This window comes from Martes martes (assembly GCF_963455335.1).
Source record: "Martes martes genome assembly, chromosome: 16".
Lineage (NCBI taxonomy): Eukaryota > Metazoa > Chordata > Mammalia > Carnivora > Mustelidae > Martes > Martes martes.
In genome coordinates this window covers 33390676-33412047 of record NC_137904.1, presented here as the reverse complement: position 1 = coordinate 33412047, position 21372 = coordinate 33390676, and the positions used below count along the sequence as shown (strand labels likewise).

General features: G+C 40.2%; 1 long non-coding RNA gene across 1 annotated transcript in view; it reads right to left on the bottom strand.

Moving 5' to 3' along the window:
* LOC308356891 overlaps positions 1-21372 on the bottom strand; it is a 44447-nt gene continuing 23075 nt past the window's right edge. Inside the window, exons 3-5 of the long non-coding RNA XR_013968146.1 lie at positions 1817-2002; positions 1270-1400; positions 1-301 (exon numbers count right to left, since the gene is read on the bottom strand). This is a non-coding gene — a long non-coding RNA (uncharacterized lncRNA). The remainder of the gene's footprint in view (positions 302-1269; positions 1401-1816; positions 2003-21372) is intronic.

Sequence of the window (21372 nt, the reverse complement as noted above, 5' to 3'; positions counted from 1 at the left end):
ATAGTTTACTACATTTTTTATTGAAGGTCAGCCATGCTTTCTGTATTATATTGCATATGAAATTGTTTACAAAAGAAACACTAACTCATACTTCTCTTTATCGGTTGGGAGTGGCACGCAGAGACAGAGGGAGACTGTGCCAGGGGGGTAGGGGTGCGGGGCAGAATTTTCTTTCTTCAGTGTGCTTCACCAAGCCGGGCTACCTTCCAAGGAAGATAAAAGTGGGGGGCAGGGGGAGGCAGAGGGACGGAGGCTGGCAAGCACATTGAAGAGAGACACTGGTGGGCTCCTCTGCCCTCCCCTAAGCAGAAAAGCAGCAGAATCAGCTCAGCCCGGTCCTGGGCACAGACACTACACAAGGAGACGCTGTACGTTAAGCAATACTTTAATACTGTAATATGTTTGTTTTCTTTCTTTCTTTCTTTTAACCAAAAAGTAAGTAAACTCAAACAAAAAATATATATATAAATAAAACCCACCCCTCTGGGGAAGCAACCTTAACTCAAACACTTGGCTATCAAATAATCAGAATGTATTGTCTCAGACAGGTCTTCATTTCCGGGAGGCAGGCGCGCGCGAGGGGGGAGGGGGAGGGAGTCTGAGAGCCAAAAGTTCCAGAGCCTCCCTAGAAGGCTCTCAGCTACTGTATTCTGTACATACTGCACCATCCTGTGTGGAATCTGTGAGTGTCCTCTCGAGTGGCGTGGGCTAGCCAATCTGCCGTTCATGGTGTATTGTAAACGCGGAATTCCATATGTAATAGGATGCAAGTCTAAGCGTTTCATGTGGACATAAATGTATCTAAATAAAACTTTCCCTAGCACTGTGGCTGACCTCACCCTTACTTTTATACTTTAGTATGAAACTGATGACAACTTTGGTAGTGAGTATTTTTTTTATATATATACATATATATGTATCTATCTATCTATATATCGCAAGCATCTTTCAGGTCTTTGTGTGTGGCTTTCTTAAAGCCCTGTTGTAAAAAATTACTATGTGGATGGCAGTCTCTCACATCACAGATGTGGAAAGTATAATTTTATATTTGTATTTTCAAATAAATAAGTTTGTGAAAGGTTTCCATCCTCTACTGTGGTCCAGAAATCAATGTGTTTGTCTGACAAAAAAAAAAAAATAAAATACAATAAACTGTTTTGAACAGAGTTGTCTGGTGTTCTTTCACCTGCAGGGGAGGGCTGGGGGGGGTCCCTGTTGCTTGGTTTGTTGGGGGGGCGAGTGTCCCCAGTCATACCTGCGTCCCCTTACCTCTTAGTGCCGGTGCTGGCCGCAGCACCTCCAGTGGAGAAGAAGCCCTTCCGCTGTGGAACATGAAGAGACAAGAGAGCGTCAAAGGAGCTAAGTGGCTCTCCAGGTTGCTGGCCTCGGCTATCAACAGCCTGCAGGAGAAAGCACAGAACCAATTCCATGATCCTTGAGTAGGAGTCTGAAAGGGTATGAGGAAGCCCAGCCTTGATCCTCAAGTTCAAAGTCTCGCTTAATGAAGAGAATTTTGTAGGATCACAAAATGAAAGGTGTAGAAAGAAACAGACCATCTATGACACTTCTGCCTTCTATCAAATCACTGAGAAAAAAAAAAAAGAACTGAGACACAGTTCATTGGGGGCAAGCGCCAAGGCTTGGTGGTAGCAGTCAAGACATGGTCTGAACCACAGGGTTCCACGGGTTTTAAGCTCTGGAGTTAGGGATGAAGCTTCCTGTAACTGCTTCCTCAGAGCGTTAGGTGGAGCCCTCAAGACATGGCCACCTTGGGCTCCTCCTCCAATGTCCTGTCTCCCACTTATTTCAGCTTTACCTTAGGGAGGTTTCTGCTACACAAAGGTCCAAGAAGAGAAGATGAGAAGGTGTCCCTTTCGATGCAAGGCTGGAGACAGGAGAATTTGGTTCTAGGCCCATATCCTAAGTCCACAGGCGAAGCATCAGCACTCCAACATCTCGTTAATCTTGTTTGAGGATCAAAGAGCATAACCTCTGCAGCCCCCTAGAAATGAAAGACCAATGAGAGCTCAGTTGAGAAACCCTTTCAGGAATTCTGAGAGGAGCGGGCCAGAGACATGAAAAAGTTCTTCATCCTCATCCTGACTGCTCAGCTCCATCCCAGAAGCCCAAGGAGAGAGCTGGGAATGGGGGCATCAGCCAGGTGAGGCACACACATGATTTGGTTAGCCCTGTGTGTGTGGTGTGACTGGCTACATGTTCATGGAGGATAGGAAATTTGCAATCTGGAGAAAACCAAACCTTTAGGGAAAAACACTAAAAATTAAGTAGAAAAAATTAAGTAGAAAACAAATCAGCAAAAACTAGGAAAAGGGAAAGAACATCAGGGTTAATCATAAGCATGATAACTGAAGCAGGACGGAAGGAATGCTAGCGAGGTAATCCGTCATTATCTAAATACAAACGGATTGCATTTTCTACCATTGTAGAACAGGTGTGTTTAGGGAAAAAAAACAATTATCTGCTATTATAGAAATTGTTAAATGATAAAGATGGCTGAAAATAAAGGGGTGGCAAAGAGAAAATAAGCAAACACAAACAGAAAAGGGCAGGACTTGAAATGTCAATTGGTCAAACAGGGCAGACCTTAAGATTAAAGCACTCAACGAATATTCTGTAATGACAAAAAACACAGGAAGATCTAGAGGTGATAAACCCTGTGCCTCAATTACCAGGAAAACTGAACACTTAAATCAGAAACTATTAGAATTGCAAAGAGAACTTGATAAAAATTAAAATACAATTATAGAGACTTTAATGCACCTCTCTTGGAACTAGACATGTATAATAGACAAAAATAAAGACATAGAGAAATTGTATAATGCAATTAGTAAATGATCACCAGACTATAGAATCTTTAAATAGAGAATGTACATTTTTTGGCCATTTATCCATGGAATATATGCAAAAACACATTGTGTGGCAAAATATTAATTATGTATTAACTGATAAATATTAATCATGTAATTATTAATGCTTAAATATTAGCTGAAATTATTAGTTTAAACGAATAGCAACTTTGTGGTCCACATCCTATGATCACAATCCTATATAATTAGAGATGATTAAAATGTGGTTATTACCATTATAACTGCACAAAAATTGAGAGACCCAATTCTGTACATTCTTGGATCAAAGAAGAAAGTTAAAATACAAATGGTCTAGAAAGCAACAAAGAGCACACATTCTATCTGAACATGTAACAGAGCAAAAGCTGTACTCAGAGAAAAACTTATAGTTTAAAATGTCTTCATTTATTATTTTTCATTGAAGAAATTTATTATTTCTCATTGAAGAAATTTATTATTCATCTTAAGGTAGTAAACAGCACCAAAAAAACTAGAAAGGAGAAATTGGTAGAAGCTAAAAACTATAAAATAGAAAACAGTAGGGGCGTCTGGGTGGCTCAGTTGGTTAAACTTCTGCCTTCAGCTTGGGTCATGATCCAAGGGTCCTGGGATCGAGCCCCACATTGGGCTCCCTACTCACTAGGAAGCCTGCTTCTCCCTCTCCCACTGCCTCTGCTTCTGTTCCCTCTCTCGCTGTCTCTCTGTCAAATACATAAAATCTTAAAAAAATTGGATGTAAGGGGCGCCTGGGTGGCTCAGTGGGTTAAGCATCTGCCTTTGATTAGGGTCATGATCTCAGGGTCCTGGGATGGAATACCCCGTCATTAGGCACAGTTGGGAGCCTGCTTCTCCCTCTACCTCTACATCACCCCCACACACATACACAGCCTGTGCCCTCTTGCTCTCTCTCTCAAATAAATAAAATACTTTTAAAAAATAGAAAACAATAAAATCAATCATTGATGGGATGAATGAAACCAAAAGCTGGATTTTTTAAAAGATTTCATTTATTTATCAGAGAGAGAGAGAGAGAGCGAGCACACAAGCAGGCAGAGGTGGAGAGAGAAGCAGGCTCCCTGCCGAGCAAGGAGCCAGATGCAGGACTCAATCCCAGGACCCTGGAATCAATACCCGAGCAGAAGAAAGTGGCTTAACTGACTAAGCCACCCAGGTGTCCCCAAAAGCTGGATTTTTACAAAGACTAATAAGACACCCTGAATAAAGAAAAAAGAGCAAAAATATGCAATCTGAGGAATAAGAGATAAGAATGAGAAAAGAAGAGCCAGAGCAACAAATCTAAAAATTTTTAAAAAGCAGAAAGTTTTCTAGCAAATACCAAATTGGTCAGAAGTAGAAAACCAGAATAAATTTGTTACCACAAAAGATACTGAAAGGGTAATTAAAGATCTAATATTGAAAAAAGGGCTGGGTTCAAATGGGTTTACAAATGAGTTTTATGTAACTCATAATTCCACTGCTATTTAAACCATTCCAGATGAGAAAAAAATATGGAAAGCTCTCCTGTTTTATAATGCTAGCATAGCCTTGACGTCAAAACCCAATATAGAGGGAAGGAGCAAGATGGCAGAGGAGTAGGAGATCTAAATACCATGGGGTCCCAGGAGTTCAGCTAGATAGTTATCAAACTATTCTGAACACCTAAAAATTCAAACAGGAGATCGAAGAGAAGAAGAGCAGCAATTCTAGGAACAGAAAACCAACCACTTTCTGGAAGGTAGGACGTGCAGAGAAGTGAATCCGAGGCGATATAGGGGAAGAGAGACTGTGGGGGGAGGGGCGGCACCCGGCAAGTGGTAGAACAGCGGAGCACAAAATCTAGAACTTTTAGAAACCTCCTCCACTGAGGGACATCGCTCCAGTGACTACACGGGAGATGGAGCCCTCGCATGGACAGTGTGGTCTCAGGACCCGTGGGGTCATAGAAACACCAGGGATGCCTAAGTGTGGCAGAGCTCCCAGGTATTGGAGCAGGAAGCTGACTACAGAGACAGAGCCAAGGAGTGAGCTCTCAGCTTGGGGTTTCCTTAAACTGTGATCTGAGCCACACTCGGGCCACTGTTCTTCAAGCAGGGACCCCAAAAGTGGCAGGTTCAGGGAGACCCCTACCTCCCTCCCCTGGGAGGAGCAGCATGGGAGCTCGCAGCAGGAATCTGCTGGTTTTAGAGACTCTAAACGGGGCCATGCACCAGAGACAGAAATGCTCAGTCACAGGCTAGGTGAGCACGGAGTACGGCCAGAGACCAGGGAGATGGGAGGGATTGACTGCTTTCCTCTGAGGGCACACTGAGGACTTGGGGCTCCTCCTGACCAGATATTGGGAGGCCACCATCTTTATTCTCTGCCTCCAAACTCCACAGAAACTGTTCAGGGAACAAAAACTCCCGAGAGCAAAACCAAGCAGATTACTCAGCCTGGCCCCTGGCGAGGGTAGTACAATTCCAAGTCAGGCAAAGACATTTGAGAATCACTGCAACAGGCCCCTCCCCCAGAAGAGCAGCAAGAACATCCAGCCAAGACCAAGTTCACGGACCAATGAGAATTGCAGAACTCCAGAGCTAGGGGAATGCAACACGTAGAATTCATGGCTCTTTTCCCATGATTCTTTAGTCTTTCAAAGTTAAATTTTTTTTAAATTTTATTGTTTTCTTATTTTTTTTTATTTTTCTTCTTTCCTATTTAAACCTTTTAAATTATTTTATCTTATCAATACCTTTTTAAAAAATCTTTTTCAATTTTCATTGTTATATTCTATCCCTTTATTGTATTTAACCTTATTTTTTGTATACATATAGGTTTTTCTTTCTTTAAAATTCTGGGATACAGTGTCTTCTAACAGATCAAAATATACCCTAAATCTAGCACATGGCTTTGTTCTAGTCTCCAGCCTGATCAGATCCTTTCCTTTATTTTCTTTTTTCAACCAACTTCTTATCTGATCAAGTCCTCTTTTAGAATCTTTTTAAATTTTCATCTTTACATTCATATTCCATCCCTTCGTTGTGTTTACCCTTATTTTTGTATATATTGTTTTTCTTTCTTTAAAATTTTGGGAGGTAATTTCTTCTAAGATACCAAAATACACCCAAAATCAAGTGTGTGGCTCTGTTCTATTCATCAGTCTAATATGCATGTGTGTGTGTGTGTGTGTACACATATATATGTATATATGTATATGTATATATGTATATATATACATATATGTGTGTACATATAGATATACATATATATTTTTCCCCTCCTTTCTTCTCCCCCTGGTATCCGGTCTCTTCTGATTTTGGTTAGTTTATATTTTTCTGGGGTCATTGCTATCATTTTAGTATTTTGTTCTCTCATTCATCTATTCTTATCTGGATAAAATGACAAGGCAGAAAAATGCACCTCAAGAAAAAGAACAAAAGGCAGTACTGAAGGCTAGGGACCTAATCAATATGGACATTAGTAAGATGTCAGAATGAGAGTTCAGAATGGTGACTATCAAAGTGCTAGCTAGGCTCGAAAAAGCATGGAAGATACTAGAAAATCCCATTCTGAAGAAATAAAAGAATTAAAATCTAACCAAGTTGAAATTAAAAAAGCTTTTAATGAGGTGCAATCAAAAGTGGAGGCTCTTACTGCTAGGATAAATGAGGCAGAAGAGAGAATTAGTGATACAGAAGACCAAATGATGGAGAATAAAGAAGCTGAGAAAAAGATAAACAACTATTGGACGACGAGGGGAGAATTCAGGAGATAAGTGATACCATTAAGATGAAACAATATTAGAATAATTGGGATCATAGAAGAAGAGAGAGAGGGTCAGAAGGTATATTGGAGCAATATAGCAGAGAATTGCCCCAATTTGGCAAAGGAAACAAGCATCAAAATCCAGGAGGCAAAGAGAATCCCCCTCAAAATCAATAAAAATAGGTCAGCACCCCATTAGCTAATAGTAAAACTTACAAGTCTCAGAGACAAAGAGAAAATGCTGAAAGCAACTTGGGACAAGAGGTCTGTAACATACAATGGTAGAAATATTAGATCGGCAGCAGACCCATCTATCCACAGAGACCTGGCAAGCCAGAAAAGACTGGCAGGATATCTTCAGAGCACTACACAAGAAAAATATGCAGCCAAGAATACTATATCCAGCTAGGCTGTCATTGAAAATAGAAGGAGAGATAAAAACCTTCCAGGACAAACAAAAACTAAAAGAATTTGCAAACACCAAACCAGCCTTACAGGAAATATTGAAAGGGGTCCTCTAAGCAGACAGACCCTAAAAGTAACAGACCAGAAAGGAACAGAGATAATTAACAGTCATCTTACATGCAATACAGTGGCACTAAATTCATATCTTTCATAGTTACCCTGAATGTAAATGGGCTAAATGCCCCAATCAAAAGACGCAGGGTGGGGCGCCTAGGTGGCTCAATGGGTTAAGCCTCTGCTCGGCAGGCAGCCTGCTTTCCTTCCTCTCTACCTGCCTCTCTGCCTGCTTGTGATCTCTGTCAAATAAATAAATAAAATCTTTAAAAAAAAAAAAAAGACACAGGGTATCAGAATGGATAAAAAAAACAAGACCCATCAATATGCTGTCTATAAGAAACTCATTTTAGACCCAAAGACACCTCCAGATTTAAAGTGAGGGGGTGGAAAACAATTTACCATGCTAATGGACATCAAAAGAAAGCTGAGTGGCATTCCTTATATCAGATAAATTAGATTTTAAGCCAAAGACTATACAATAAGAGATAAGGAAGGACACTATATCATACTTAAAGGGTCTGTCCAACAAGAAGATCTAACAATTTTAAATATCTATGCCCCTAACATGGGAGCGGCCAATTATATAAACCAATTAGTGACAAAATCAAAGAAACACTTTGACAATAATACAATAATAGTAGGGGACTTTAACATTCCCCTCACTGAAATGGACAGATCATCTAAGGAAAAGATCAACAAGGAAATAAAGGCTTTAAATGACACAGTGGACCAGATGGACATCACAGATACATTCAGAACATTCCATCCCAAAGCAACAGAATACACATCCTTCTCTAGTACACATGGAACATTCTCCAGAATAGATCACCATCCTGGGTCACTAATCAGGTCTCAACCAGTAACAAAAGATTGGGATCATTCCCTGCATATCTTCAGACTACAATGCTTTGAAACTAGAACTCAACCACAAGAGGAAAGTTGGAAAGAACTCACATACATGAAGATTTCTACTAAAGAATGAATGGGTCAACCAGGAAATTAAAGAAGAATTTTTAAAAATCATGAAAACAAGTGAAAATGTAAACACAACTGTTCAAAATCTTTGGGACACAGAAAAGGTGGTCCTGAGAGCAAAGCATATAGCAATAGAAGCCTCTCTCAAGAGACAAGAAAGGTCTCAAGTACATAACTTAATGCTACGCCCAAAGGAGCTGCAGAAAGAACATCAAAGAAAGCCTAAACCCAGCAGGAGAAGAGAAATAATAAAGATCAAAGCAGAAATCAATGAAATAGAAATGAAAAGAAGAGTAGAACAAAAAAATGAAACTAGGAGCTGGTTCTTTGAAAGAATTAATAAGATTGATAAACCCCTGGCCAGACTTATCCAAAAGAAAAGAAAAAGGACCCAAATTAATAAAATCATGAATGAAAGAGGAGAGATCACAACCAACACCAAAGAAATACAATTATAAGAACTTATTATGAACAACTATATGCAGCAAATTTGATAATCTGGAAGAAATAGATGCACTCCTAGGGATGTATAAACCACCAAAACTGAACCAGGAAGAAATAGAAAACCTGAACAGACCCATAACCAGTATGAAGATCGAAGTGGTAATCAAAAATCTCCCAACAAACAAGAGCCCAGGGAAGACGGCTTCCCAGGAGAATTCTACCAAACATTTAAAGAAGAATTAATACCTATTCTCCTGAAACTGTTCCAAAAAACTGAAATGGAAGGAAGACTTCCAAACTCATTTTATGAGGCCAGCATTAGCTTGATCCCAAAACCAGACAAAGACCCCATCAAAAAGAATTACAGACCAATATCCTTGATGAACACAGATGCAAAAATTCTCACCAAAATACTAGCCAATAGGATCCAACAGTACATTGAAAGGATTATTCACCACGACCAACTGGGATTTATTCCTGGGCTGCAAGTTTGGTTCAACATCTGCAAATCAATCACTGTGATACATTAATTTAAAAAAAAAAAAAAAAAGAGGGGCGCCTGGGTGGCTCAGTGGGTTAAAGCCTCTGCCTTCAGCTCAGGTCATGATCCCAGGGCCCCGGGATCGAGCCCCACATCTGGCTCTCTGTTCTGCGGGGAGCCTGCTTCCTCCTCTCTCTCTGCCTACTTGTGATCTCTGTCTGTCCAATAAATAAATAAAATCTTAAAAAAAAAAAAAAAAGAACAAGAACCATATGATACTCTCAATAGATTCTGAAAAAGCATTTGACAAAATACAGCATCCTTTCTTGATCAAAACTCTTCACAGTGTAGGGATAGAGAGTACATACCTCAATATCATAAAAGCCATCCATGGAAAACCCACAGCAAATATCATTCTCAATGAGGAAAAACTGAGAGCTTTTCCCCTAAGGTCAGGAACATGGCAAGGCTCTCCACTATCACCACTGCTACTCAACATAGAACTAGAAGTCCTAGCCTCAGCAATCAGACAACAAAAAGAAATAAAAGGCATCCAAATAGGCAAAGAAGAAGTCAAACCCTCGCTCTTTGCAGATGATATGATACTTTATGTGGGAAACCCAAAATACTCCACCCCAAAACTGCTAGAACTCATACAGGAATTCAGTAAAGTGTCAGGATATAAAATCAATGCACAGAAATCAGTTGCATTTCTATTCACCAACAGCAAGACAGAAGAAAGAGAAATTAAGGACCCAATCCCATTTACAATTGCACCTAAAACCATAAGATACCTAGGAATAAACCTAACCAAAGATGGAAAGAATTTGTACTCAGAAAATTATAGAGTACTCATGAAAGAAATTGAGCAATACACAAAGAAATGGAAAAACATTCCATACTCATGGACTGGAAGAACAAATATTGTGAAAATGTCTATGCTACCTAAAGCAATCTACACATTTAATGCAATCCCTATCAAAATACCATCAATTTTTTTAAAGAAATGGAACAAATAATTCTAAAAGTTATATGGAACCAGAAAAGACCCTGAATAGCCAGAGGAATGTTGAAAAAGAAAACCAAAGTTGGCAGCATCCCAATTCCAGACTTCAAGCTCTATTACAAAGCTGTTATCATCAAGACAGTATGGTACTAGCACAAAAACAGACCCATAGATCAATGGAACAGAATAGAGATCCCAGAAATGGACCCTCAACTCTATGGTCAATAAATCTTCAACAAAGCAGGAAAGAATGTCCAATGGCGGTGGGGGGGAACAGTCCCTTCAACAAAGGGTGTTGGGAAAACTGGACAGGAACACACAGAAGAATGAAACTGGACCACTTCCTTACACCACACACAAAAATAGACTCAAAAGGGAATCCATCAAAATACTTGAGGAGAACACAGTCAGCAACCTCTTCGACCTCAGCCACAGCAACTTCCTCCTAGAAACATTGCCATAGGCAAAGGGAAGCTAGGGCAAAAATGAACTATTGGGACTTCATCAAGATTAAAACCTTTTGCACAGCAAAGGAAACAGTCAACAAAACTAATGACAACCAGCAGAATGGGAGAAGATATTTGCAAATGACATATCAGATAAAGGGCTAGTATCCAAAATCTATAAAGAACTTATCAAACTCAACACCCAAAGAACAAATAATCCAATCAAGAAATGGGCAGAGGACATGAACAGACATTTCTGCAAAGAAGACATTCAAATGACCAACAGACACATGAAAAAGCGCTCAACATCACTCAGCATCAGGGAAATACAAATCAAAACCACAGTGAGATACCACTTCACACCAGTCAGAATGGCTAAAATGAACAAGTCAGGAAACATGTTGGTGAGGATGCAGAAAAAGTGGAACCCTCCTACACTGTTGGTGGGAATGCAAGCTGGTGCAGCCACTCTGGAAAACAGCATGGAGGTTCCTCAAAAAGTTGAAAACAGAGCTACCCTACAACCCACCAATCACACTGGTGGGTATTTTTCCTAAAGATACAAATGTACTGATCCAAAGAGGCACATGCACCCAAATGTTTATAGCAGCGATGTCCACAATAGCCAAACTACAGAAAAAGCCTAGATGTCCATCAACAGATGAATGGATAAAGAAGATGTAAATACACACAATGGAATACTACATAGCCATAAAAAAAACTGAAATCTTGCCATTTGCAACAACATGGATGGAACTAGAGAGTATCATGCTAAGTAAAATAAGTCAGTCAGAGAAAGACAATTATCATATGATTTCTCTGATATGAGGAGTTTGAGAGGCAGGGCAGGGGGTCGTGGGAGGTACGGAGGGAAAAAATGAAACAAGATGGACTGGGGAGGGAGACAAACCATAAGAGACTCTTAATCTCAGGAAAAAACTGAGGGTTCCTTGGGGGATGGTGGAGGGAGGGATAGGGTGGCTCGGTGATGGACATTGGGAAGTGTATGTTCTATGGTGAGTGCTGTGAATTGTAAAAGACTGATGATTCACAGACCTGTACCCCTAAAGCAAATAACACACAATATGTTAAATAAATAAATAAATAAATAAAACCCAATACAGAAATGAGACAAAACTACATCTACAGACTTCGCTCAGATGCAAAAATTCTACAATTCTACAACTGTAGCAAAGAGATCCATTTATATCTCAAGAGTATAACATAATATGACCAAGCAGGATTTATTCCAGAAATGTAAAATATTTCAATATCACAAAGTCTATCAGTGTAATCTGTTAAAATTAGCAACCTAAAGGAGAAAAAAGGCCATGTGATCATTACAGTAGGTGCTTACAATGTATTTGAAAATACAGCAGCTATTCCTAATAAAACACAGAAAGTTGAAACAGAAAGCAGTTACATACAATATAATAAAGACTATCTGCCAAACCCAATGGCAATTATCCTAAACAGCAAAACACAAAACCTATTTCAATTAAAATTAGAGATGGTGATGGGTTCTGCTATCACTTAATATTTAATATTGTGTCAGATAAGCAATAAGCATAATGAAATAATACAAACATTGAAAGGAAAAGACAAAGATAGGATGGCAGTCCTAGAAATTTCAAGAGATTCCAGTAAAACAAAACAAAACATAAAACAAATACATATGGGTGCCTGGGTAGTGCAGTTGGATAAGCATCTGACTCTTGGTTTCAGCTCAGGTCGTGATCTCAGGGTAATGAGATCAAGACCCAAGTTGGGCTCTGTGCTCAGCATGGAGTCTGCTTGAGATTCTCTTTCTCCCTCTTCCTCTGCCCCTTCCCCTGTTCTCTCTCTAAAATAAACAAATAATCTATTTATTTGACAGAGAGAGATCACAAGTCGGCAGAAAGGCAGGCAGAGAGAGAGAGAGGAGGAAGCAGGTTCCCTGCTGAGCAGTGAGCCCAATGTGGGGCTTGATCCCAGGACCCTGGGATCATGACCTGAGCCGAAGGCAGAGGCTTTAACCCCTGAGCCACCCAGGTGCCCCTAAAATAAACAATCTTCAAAAAACCCCCAATATATAAAATTGTTACTGGAATTGATGTAAAACTTTGATAAGGTGGCTAGATGCAAGATAGATATACCCAAATCAGTAGCCCTTCTCCTACTTAGTGAAAAATACCTAGTAGTGATATTAGGGGGGAAATATTTAGAGATAAACATTATGAGAAAGGTTTATGACCTATAATAATCCAATCATAGAATATTATTAAAAAGCCATAAAATAAGACCTGAAAAAATGGAAAGATCACATTCCTGAATAGAAAGATCTAAGCATAAAATTTCAGTGCTCCCCCTCAAAATTTCTTTAAGTAGGCTCCACGCCGGGCATGGAGCCCCAGTGCAGGGTTCAAACTCACAACCCTGAGAACAAGACCTGAGCTGAGATCAAGAGTCAGAAGTCTAATGGACTGGGCCACCCAGGTGCCCCAGTGCTCCCAAATTTTATATGTAATGCTAAATATATAGAACATTGGAACACAATTCCAATAAAAATCCTCATGGATTTTAATTGTTTATGTAAATCTTAAGTTATATAAAAAGAATAAATGCTGCCAAAATAGCAAGAGAAGTGTTAAAAAGGATCATAAAGCTTATCTGTATTACCAAATCTCAAGATTTGCCCTAAGTCACTTTGTTTTCATCAGTATAGCAGAAATATAGAAAGAGTTAAATAGGGGGCCCCTGGCTGGCTCAGTCAGAGAAGCATGCAACTCAATCCTGGAGTCATGAGTTTGAGCTCTACATCGGGTATAGAGATTACTTTTAAAAAAATAAGTAAATAAGGGGCACCTGGGTGGCTCATTTGGTTGGCCATCCGACTGGTAATTTCAGCTGAGGTTAGGATCTCACAGGTGGTGGGATCCAGCCCCATGTCAAGCTCTGCTCTCCGTGGGGAGTCTGCTTAGGATTCTCTCTCTCCCTCTGCCCCTCCCTCCAATTGCACAGACATGCTCTCTCTCTCTCTACAATAAATAAATAAAACCTTTAAAAATAAAAAAAAATTTAAATTTAAAAATTAATCAACTGGAGTGCCTAAGCGGTGCAGCGGTTAAGCGTCCAGCTCTTGGTTTCAGCTTGTGAGATGGAGTCCTGCATCAGATTCCACACTTAGCATGGAGTCTGCTTGAGATTCTCTCCTTCTCCCTCTGCCCCTTACGCTTGTGCTCTCTCTCTCTCTCAATATAAATAAATCTTTAGGCAAGATGGCGGAGGTGTAGGGGACCTAAATATAGTCAGGTTCCAGATGTTCAGCTAGATAGTTATCAAACCATTCAGAACACCTACAAACTCAACAGGAGATAGAAGAGAAGAAGAGCGGCAGTTCTAGGAACAGAAAATCAACCACTTTCTGGAAGGCAGGATATGCGGAGAAGTGAATCCTAAGTGACGGGAAGATAGACTGGGAGGGGAGGGGCTAGCTCCCTGCAAGCGGTGGAGAAGCAGAGCACGAAATCAGAACTTCTAGAAGTCTGCTCCACTGAGGGACCTCGCTTCAGAGGCTAAATGGGGGGTAGAGCCCTCACAGAGACAGTATGGTGTCAGGACGCGTGGGGTCACAGAAAGACTGGGGGTGTCTGAGTGTGGCAGAGCTCCCACTTATTGGAGTGGGGAGCCAGCTACAGAGAAAGGGCCAAGGAGTGGGCTATCAGCTCAGGGCTACCTTAAATCATGATCCAAGGCACAGGTAGGCCACTGCCCTTCGTGCAGGGACCCCACAAGTGGCAGATCCAGGGAGACTCACCTTCCTCCCTGGGGAGGAGTTGTGCGGGAGCATGCTGCAGGAACTGATGGGTTTGGAGACTCCAAATGGGGCCGTGAGCCAGAGACAGAAACACTTGGTCACAGGCCGGAGACCAGGGTATCAGGAGGGATTGACTGCTTTTCTCTGATGGCACACTGAGCAAGGGGGCCCCCGAGCTCTCAGCTCCTCCTGACCGGATATTGAGAGGCCACCATCTTTATTCTCCTCCTCCAAAGCTCTACAGAAAGTGTTCAGAGAACAAAAGCTCCGGAGAGCAAAGTCGCGCAGATTACTCAGCCCAGCCCCTGGCAAGGACGATGCAATTCCGCCTCAGGCAAAGACATCTGAGAATCACTACAACAGGCACCTCCCCCAAAAGATCAGCAAGAACATCCAGCCAAGACCAAGTTCACCAATCAGTGACAACTGCAAAACTCCAGAGCTAGGGGAAAGCAACACATAGAATTCATGGCTCTTTTCCCATGATTCTTTAGTCTTTCAAAGTTAAGTATTTTAAATTTTTTTTCTTATTCTATTTTTTAATTTTTCCTCTTTCCTATTTTAACCTTTTTAACTATTTTACCTTTTAAAAAATCTTTAAATTTTTAATTAAAAGTTAATTAAAATTAAATTTAATAATTTTAAAATTTTCATTGTTTCATATTCTATCTCTTCACTGTATTTAACCTTATTTTTTATATACACATAGGTTTTTCTTTCTTTAAAATTCTGGGATACAATTTCTTCTAACAGATCAAAATATACCCTCCCTAAATCTAGCACATGGCTTTGTTCTAGTCTCCAGCCTGATCAGATTCTTTCCCTTTTTTTTTCTTTTTTCTTTTTTCAACCAACTTATCTAATCAATTCATTTTTTAGAATCTTTTTAAATTTTCATCTTTACAGTCATATTTTATCCCTTCATTGTGTTTACCCATATTTTTGTATATATATGTTTTTCTTTAAAGTTTTGGGAGCCAGTGTCTTCTAACAGACCAAAATACACCCAAAATCAAGAGTGTGGCTCTATTCTAGTCACCAGTCTAATAAATATGTATATGTATATGTTGGCGAGAATGAGGAGAAAGGGGAACCCTCCTACACTGTTGGTGGGAATGCAAGCTGGTGCAGCCACTCTGGAAAACAGCATGGAGTTTCCTCAAAGAGTTGAAAATAGAGCTACGCTATGACCCAGCAATTGTACTACTGGGTATTTACCCTAAAGATACAAATGTACTGATCCAAAGGGGCACATGCACCGGTATGTTTATAGCAGCAATGTCCACAATAGCCAAACTATGGAAAGAACCTAGATGTCCATCAACAGATGAATGGATAAAGAAGATGTGGTTTATATACACAATGGAATACTTACTATGCAGCCATCAAAAGAAATGAAATCTTGCCATTTGCAAGAACATGGATGGAACTAGAGGATGCTAAGTGAAATGTCAATCAGAGAAAGACAATTATCATATGCTCTCCCTCATATGAGGAATTTGAAAGGCAGGGCAGGAGGTCATGGGGGGTAGGGAAGGAAAAAATGAAACAAGATGGGACTGGGGAGGGAGACAAACCATAAGAGACTCTTAATCTCAGGAAACAAACTGAGGGTTGCTGGAGGAAAGAGGGGTGGGAGGCGTGGGGTAGCTGGGTGATGAACATTGGGGAGGGCGTGTGCTATGGTGAGTGCTATGAATTGTATAAGACTGATGATTCACAGACCTGTACCCCTGAAGCAAATAATACATTATATGTTAATAAAAAAATAAATATATAAATAAATCTTTTTTAAAAAGTAAATAAATAAACTTCAAAAAAAGAGTTAAGTAAATCAATGGAATAAATGATTTGAAATAAAACTTGGTACATATAAGAATTAATACTGCATAATAAATGTTCTGAATAGTTTAATTCTGTTGTTAAAGGACGGATTACTTAATATACGGTACAAGCACAGCTGGCTTTATTAAAATAAAAGTTGACTTCCAACCTGTGTTCTTCATAAAAATAAATCCCACATGGATTAAGGATTTAAATGTAAAACAATAAAATTCTTGCAAGAAAATCTATGCCGCTCATGTACAATCTAGAAGTTTTTAAGCTAAAACTAGAAACCCAAAAGCCATTAGAAAAAAACTAACATTATAAAAAGATTCAAACACAAAAAATACTGAAACTTTTCACATGACAAAGAAATTGAAGCTTAAGATAGACAGATTTAGTGGAAAAAATATTTGTAATGCAGAGGACGAAGGTCATGAGATAGGCAGAGCTCTTATGAATTAACAAAACAAAGGCAACTCAACAGATAAAGGGGGGCAGACAGGAATAGGTGACTTACGGATGAGCTGATCCAAATGGCTCAACATATGAAACATGAAAATATACTCAAAATCACAACATAGGAAATGAAAATTAAAGCTACGCTCATCAGCCCAGCAGAAAACGAAAAGAGTTGTACTATCTGTTGCTCTGAGGAAAGGGTGCTCATATATTTCTGCTTAAAATGTGGTGTTTGGAAGATGGCGGAGAAGTAGCAGGCTGAGACGACATCGGGTAGCAGGAGATCAGCTAGATAGCTTATCTAACCATTGTGAACACCTATAAATCCAACGGGAAATCGAAGAGAAGAAGAGCAACAATCCCAGAAACAGAAAATCGATCACTTTCTGAAAGGTAGGACCTGCGGAGAAGTGAATCCAAAGCGACGGGAAGATAGACCCCGGGGGGAGGGGCCGGCACCCGGCAAGCGGCGGAGCGACGGAGCACAAAATCGGGACTTTTAAAAGTCGGCTCCACTGGGAGACATCGCTCCAGAGGCTAAACTGGGGGGAAACCCAGGCGGGGTCAGCATAATCCCAGGACCCGCAGGGTCACAGAAGGACTGGGGATGTCTGAGTGCCGCAGAGCTCGCAGGTATTAGAGCGGGGAAGCCGGCTATAGCGACAAAGCCGAGGAGTGAGCTCTAAGCCCGGGGTTACCTTGTGCCGGTCGCAGGCTGGGTGGGCTCGGAGCGCGGCCGGAGGCCACGGAGACAAAAGCGACCCGGCGCTTTTCTCCAGCTCCAACAATTGACTGCTTTCCTCGAGTCGCGACCGCAAGCCAGGGAGGCGGGGCTATTGGGCGCTTTGCTCTGAGAGTGCACTGAGGAGCGGAACCCCAAACTCTCGGCTCCTCCGGGCCGAGAGATTGGGAGGCCGCCATCTTCATTCCCGTCCTCCGGAACTCTACGGAAAGCGCTCAGGGAACAAAAGCTCCCGAAAGCGAACCCGAGCGGATTACTTAGCCCGGCCCCTGGCAAGGGCGGTGCAATTCCGCCTGCGGCAAGGACACTTGAAAATCACTACAACAGGCCCCTCCCCCAAGAAGATCAACAAGAAACCATCCAAAACCAACTTCAGTCACCAAGAACAGCGGAATTCCACAGCAGGAGAAAGCAAATCCTACCTGGACAAAATGACAAGGCGGAAAAACTCACCTCAAAAAAAAGAACAAGAGGCCGTACCGAAGGCTGGAGACCTAATCAATACAGACATAGGTAGCATGACAGATCTAGAGTTCAGAATGACAATTCTCAAGGTTCTAGCCGGGCTCGAAAAAGGCATAGAAGATATTAGAGAAACCCTCTCCGGAGAGATAAAAGCCCTTTCTGGAGAAATAAAAGAACTAAAATCTAACCAAGTTGAAATCAAAAAAGCTATTCATGAGGTGCAATCAAAAATGGAAGCTCTCACTGCCAGGATAAATGAGGCAGAAGAAAGAATTAGTGACATAGAAGACCAAATGACAGAGAATAAAGAAGCTGAGCAAAAGAGAGACAAACAACTACTGGAACATGAGGAGAGGATTCGAGAGATAAGTGACACCATAAGACGACACAACATTAGAATAATTGGGATTCCAGAAGAAGAAGAAAGAGAGAGGGGAGCAGAAGGTATATTGGAGACAATTATTGGAGAGAATTTCCCTAATATGGCAAAGGGAACAAACATCAAAATCCAGGAGATGCTAAGAACGCCCCTCAAAATCAATAAAAATAGGTCCACACCTCGTCACCTGATAGTAAAATTTACAAGTCTTAGCGACAAAGAGAAAATCCTGAAAGCAGCCCGGGAAAAGAAGTCTGTAACATACAAGGGTAAAAACATTAGATTGGCAGCGGACCTATCCACAGAGACCTGGCAGGCCAGAAAGAACTGGCATGATATATTCAGAGCACTAAACGAGAAAAACATGCAGCCAAGAATACTATATCCGGCTAGGCTATCATTGAAAATAGAAGGAGAGATAAAGAGCTTCCAGGACAAACAAAAGCTGAAAGAATTTGCAAACACCAAACCAGCTCTACAGGAAATATTGAAAGGGGTCCTCTAAGCAAAGAGAGACCCTAAAAGTAGTAGATCAGAAAGAAACAGAAACAATATACAGTAACAATCATCTTACAGGCAATACAATGGCACTAAATTCATATCTCTCAATAGTTACCCTGAATGTTAATGGGCTCAATGCCCCAATCAAAAGACACAGGGTATCAGAATGGATAAAAAAACAAAACCCATCCATATGCTGCCTACAAGAAACTCATTTTAGACCCGAAGACACCTCCAGATTTAAAGTGAGGGGGTGGAAAACAATGTACCATGCTAATGGACATCAGAAGAAAGCTGGGGTGGCAATCCTTATATCAGATCAATTAGATTTTAAGCCAAAGACTATAATAAGAGATGAGGAAGGACACTATATCATACTCAAAGGGTCTGTCCAACAAGAAGATCTAACAATCTTAAATATCTATGCCCCTAACATGGGAGCAGCCAACTATATAAACCAATTAATAACAAAATCAAAGAAATACATCAACAGTAATACAATAATAGCAGGGGACTTTAACACTCCCCTCACTGAAATGGACAGATCATCTAAGCAAAAGATCAACAAGGAAATAAAGGCCTTAAATGACACACTGGACCAGATGGACATCACAGATATATTCAGAACATTCCATCCCAAAGCAACAGAATATACATTCTTCTCTAGTGCACATGGAACATTCTCCAGAATAGACCACATCCTGGGTCATAAATCAGGTCTCAATCGGTACCAAAAGATCGAGATCATTCCCTGCATATTTTCAGACCACAATGCTCTGAAGCTCGAACTCAATCACAAGAGGAAATTTGGAAAGAACGCAAATACATGGAGACTAAACAGCATCCTTCTAAAAAATGAATGGGTCAACCAGGAAATTAAAGAAGAATTGAAAAAATTCATGGAAACAAATGATAATGAAAACACAACAGTTCAAAATCTGTGGGACACAACAAAGGCAGTCCTGAGAGGAAAATATATAGCAGTGCAAGCCTTTCTCAAGAAACAAGAAAGGTCTCAAATACACAACCTAACCCTACACCTAAAGGAGCTGGAGAGAGAACAACAAAGAAAGCCTAAACCCAGCAGGAGAAGAGAAATCATAAAGATCAGAGCAGAAATCAATGAAATAGAAACTAAAAAAACAATAGAACAAATCAACAAAACTAGGAGCTGGTTCTTTGAAAGAATTAATAAGATTGATAAGCCCCTGGCCAGACTTATCAAAAAGAAAAGAGAAAGGACGCAAATAAATAAAATCATGAATGAAAGAGGAGAGATCACAACCAACACCAAAGAAATACAAACAATTATAAGAACATACTACGAGCAACTCTATGGCAACAAATTTGACAACCTGGAAGAAATGGATACATTTCTAGAGATGTATAAACTACCACAACTGAACCAGGAAGAAATAGATAACCTGAACAGACCCATAACCAGTAAGGAGATTGAAACAGTCATCAAAAATCTCCAAACAAACAAAAGTCCAGGACCAGACGGCTTCCCAGGGGAATTCTACCAAACATTTAAAGAAGAATTAATTCCTATTCTCCTGAAACTGTTCCAAAAAATAGAAATGGAAGGAAAACTTCCAAACTCATTCTATGAGGCCAGCATCACCTTGATCCCAAAACCAGACAAGGATCCCACCAAAAAAGAGAATTACAGACCAATATCCTTGATGAACACAGATGCGAAAATTCTCACCAAAATACTGGCCAATAGGATCCAACAGTACATTAAAAGGATTATTCACCACGACCAAGTGGGATTTATTCCAGGGCTGCAAGGTTGGTTCAACATCCGCAAATCCATCAATGTGATACAATACATTAATAAAAGAAAGAGTAAGAACCATATGATACTCTCAATAGATGCTGAAAAAGCGTTTGACAAAGTGCAGCATCCCTTCCTGATTAAAACTCTTCAAAGTGTAGGGATAGAAGGCACATACCTCAATATTATCAAAGCCATCTATGAAAAACCCACCGCAAATATCATTCTCAATGGAGAAAAACTGAAAGCTTTTCCGCTAAGGTCAGGAACACGGCAGGGATGTCCGTTATCACCACTGCTGTTCAACATAGTACTAGAAGTCCTAGCCTCAGCAATCAGACAACAAAAAGAAATTAAAGGCATCCAAATCGGCAAAGAAGAAGTCAAACTATCACTCTTTGCAGATGATATGATACTATATGTGGAAAACCCAAAAGGCTCCACTCCAAAACTGCTAGAACTTATACAGGAATTCAGTAAAGTGTCAGGATATAAAGTCAATGCACAGAAATCAGTCGCATTTCTTTACACTAACAACAAGACAGAAGAAAGAGAAATTGAGGAGTCAGTCCCATTTACAATCGTACCCAAAACCATAAGATACCTAGGAATAAATCTAACCAAAGAGGCAAAGAATCTATACTCAGAAAACTATAAAGTACTCATGAAAGAAATTGAGGAAGACACAAAGAAATGGAAAAATATTCCATGCTCATGGATTGGAAGAACAAATATTGTGAAAATGTCTATTTTACCTAAAGCAATCTACACATTTAATGCAATCCCTATCAAAATCCCATCCATTTTTTTTAAAGAAATAGAACAAATAATCCTAAAATTTATATGGAACCAGAAAAGACCTCGAATAGCCAAAGGAATATTGAAAAAGAAAGCCAAAGTCGGTGGTATCACAATTCCAGACTTCAAGCTCTATTACA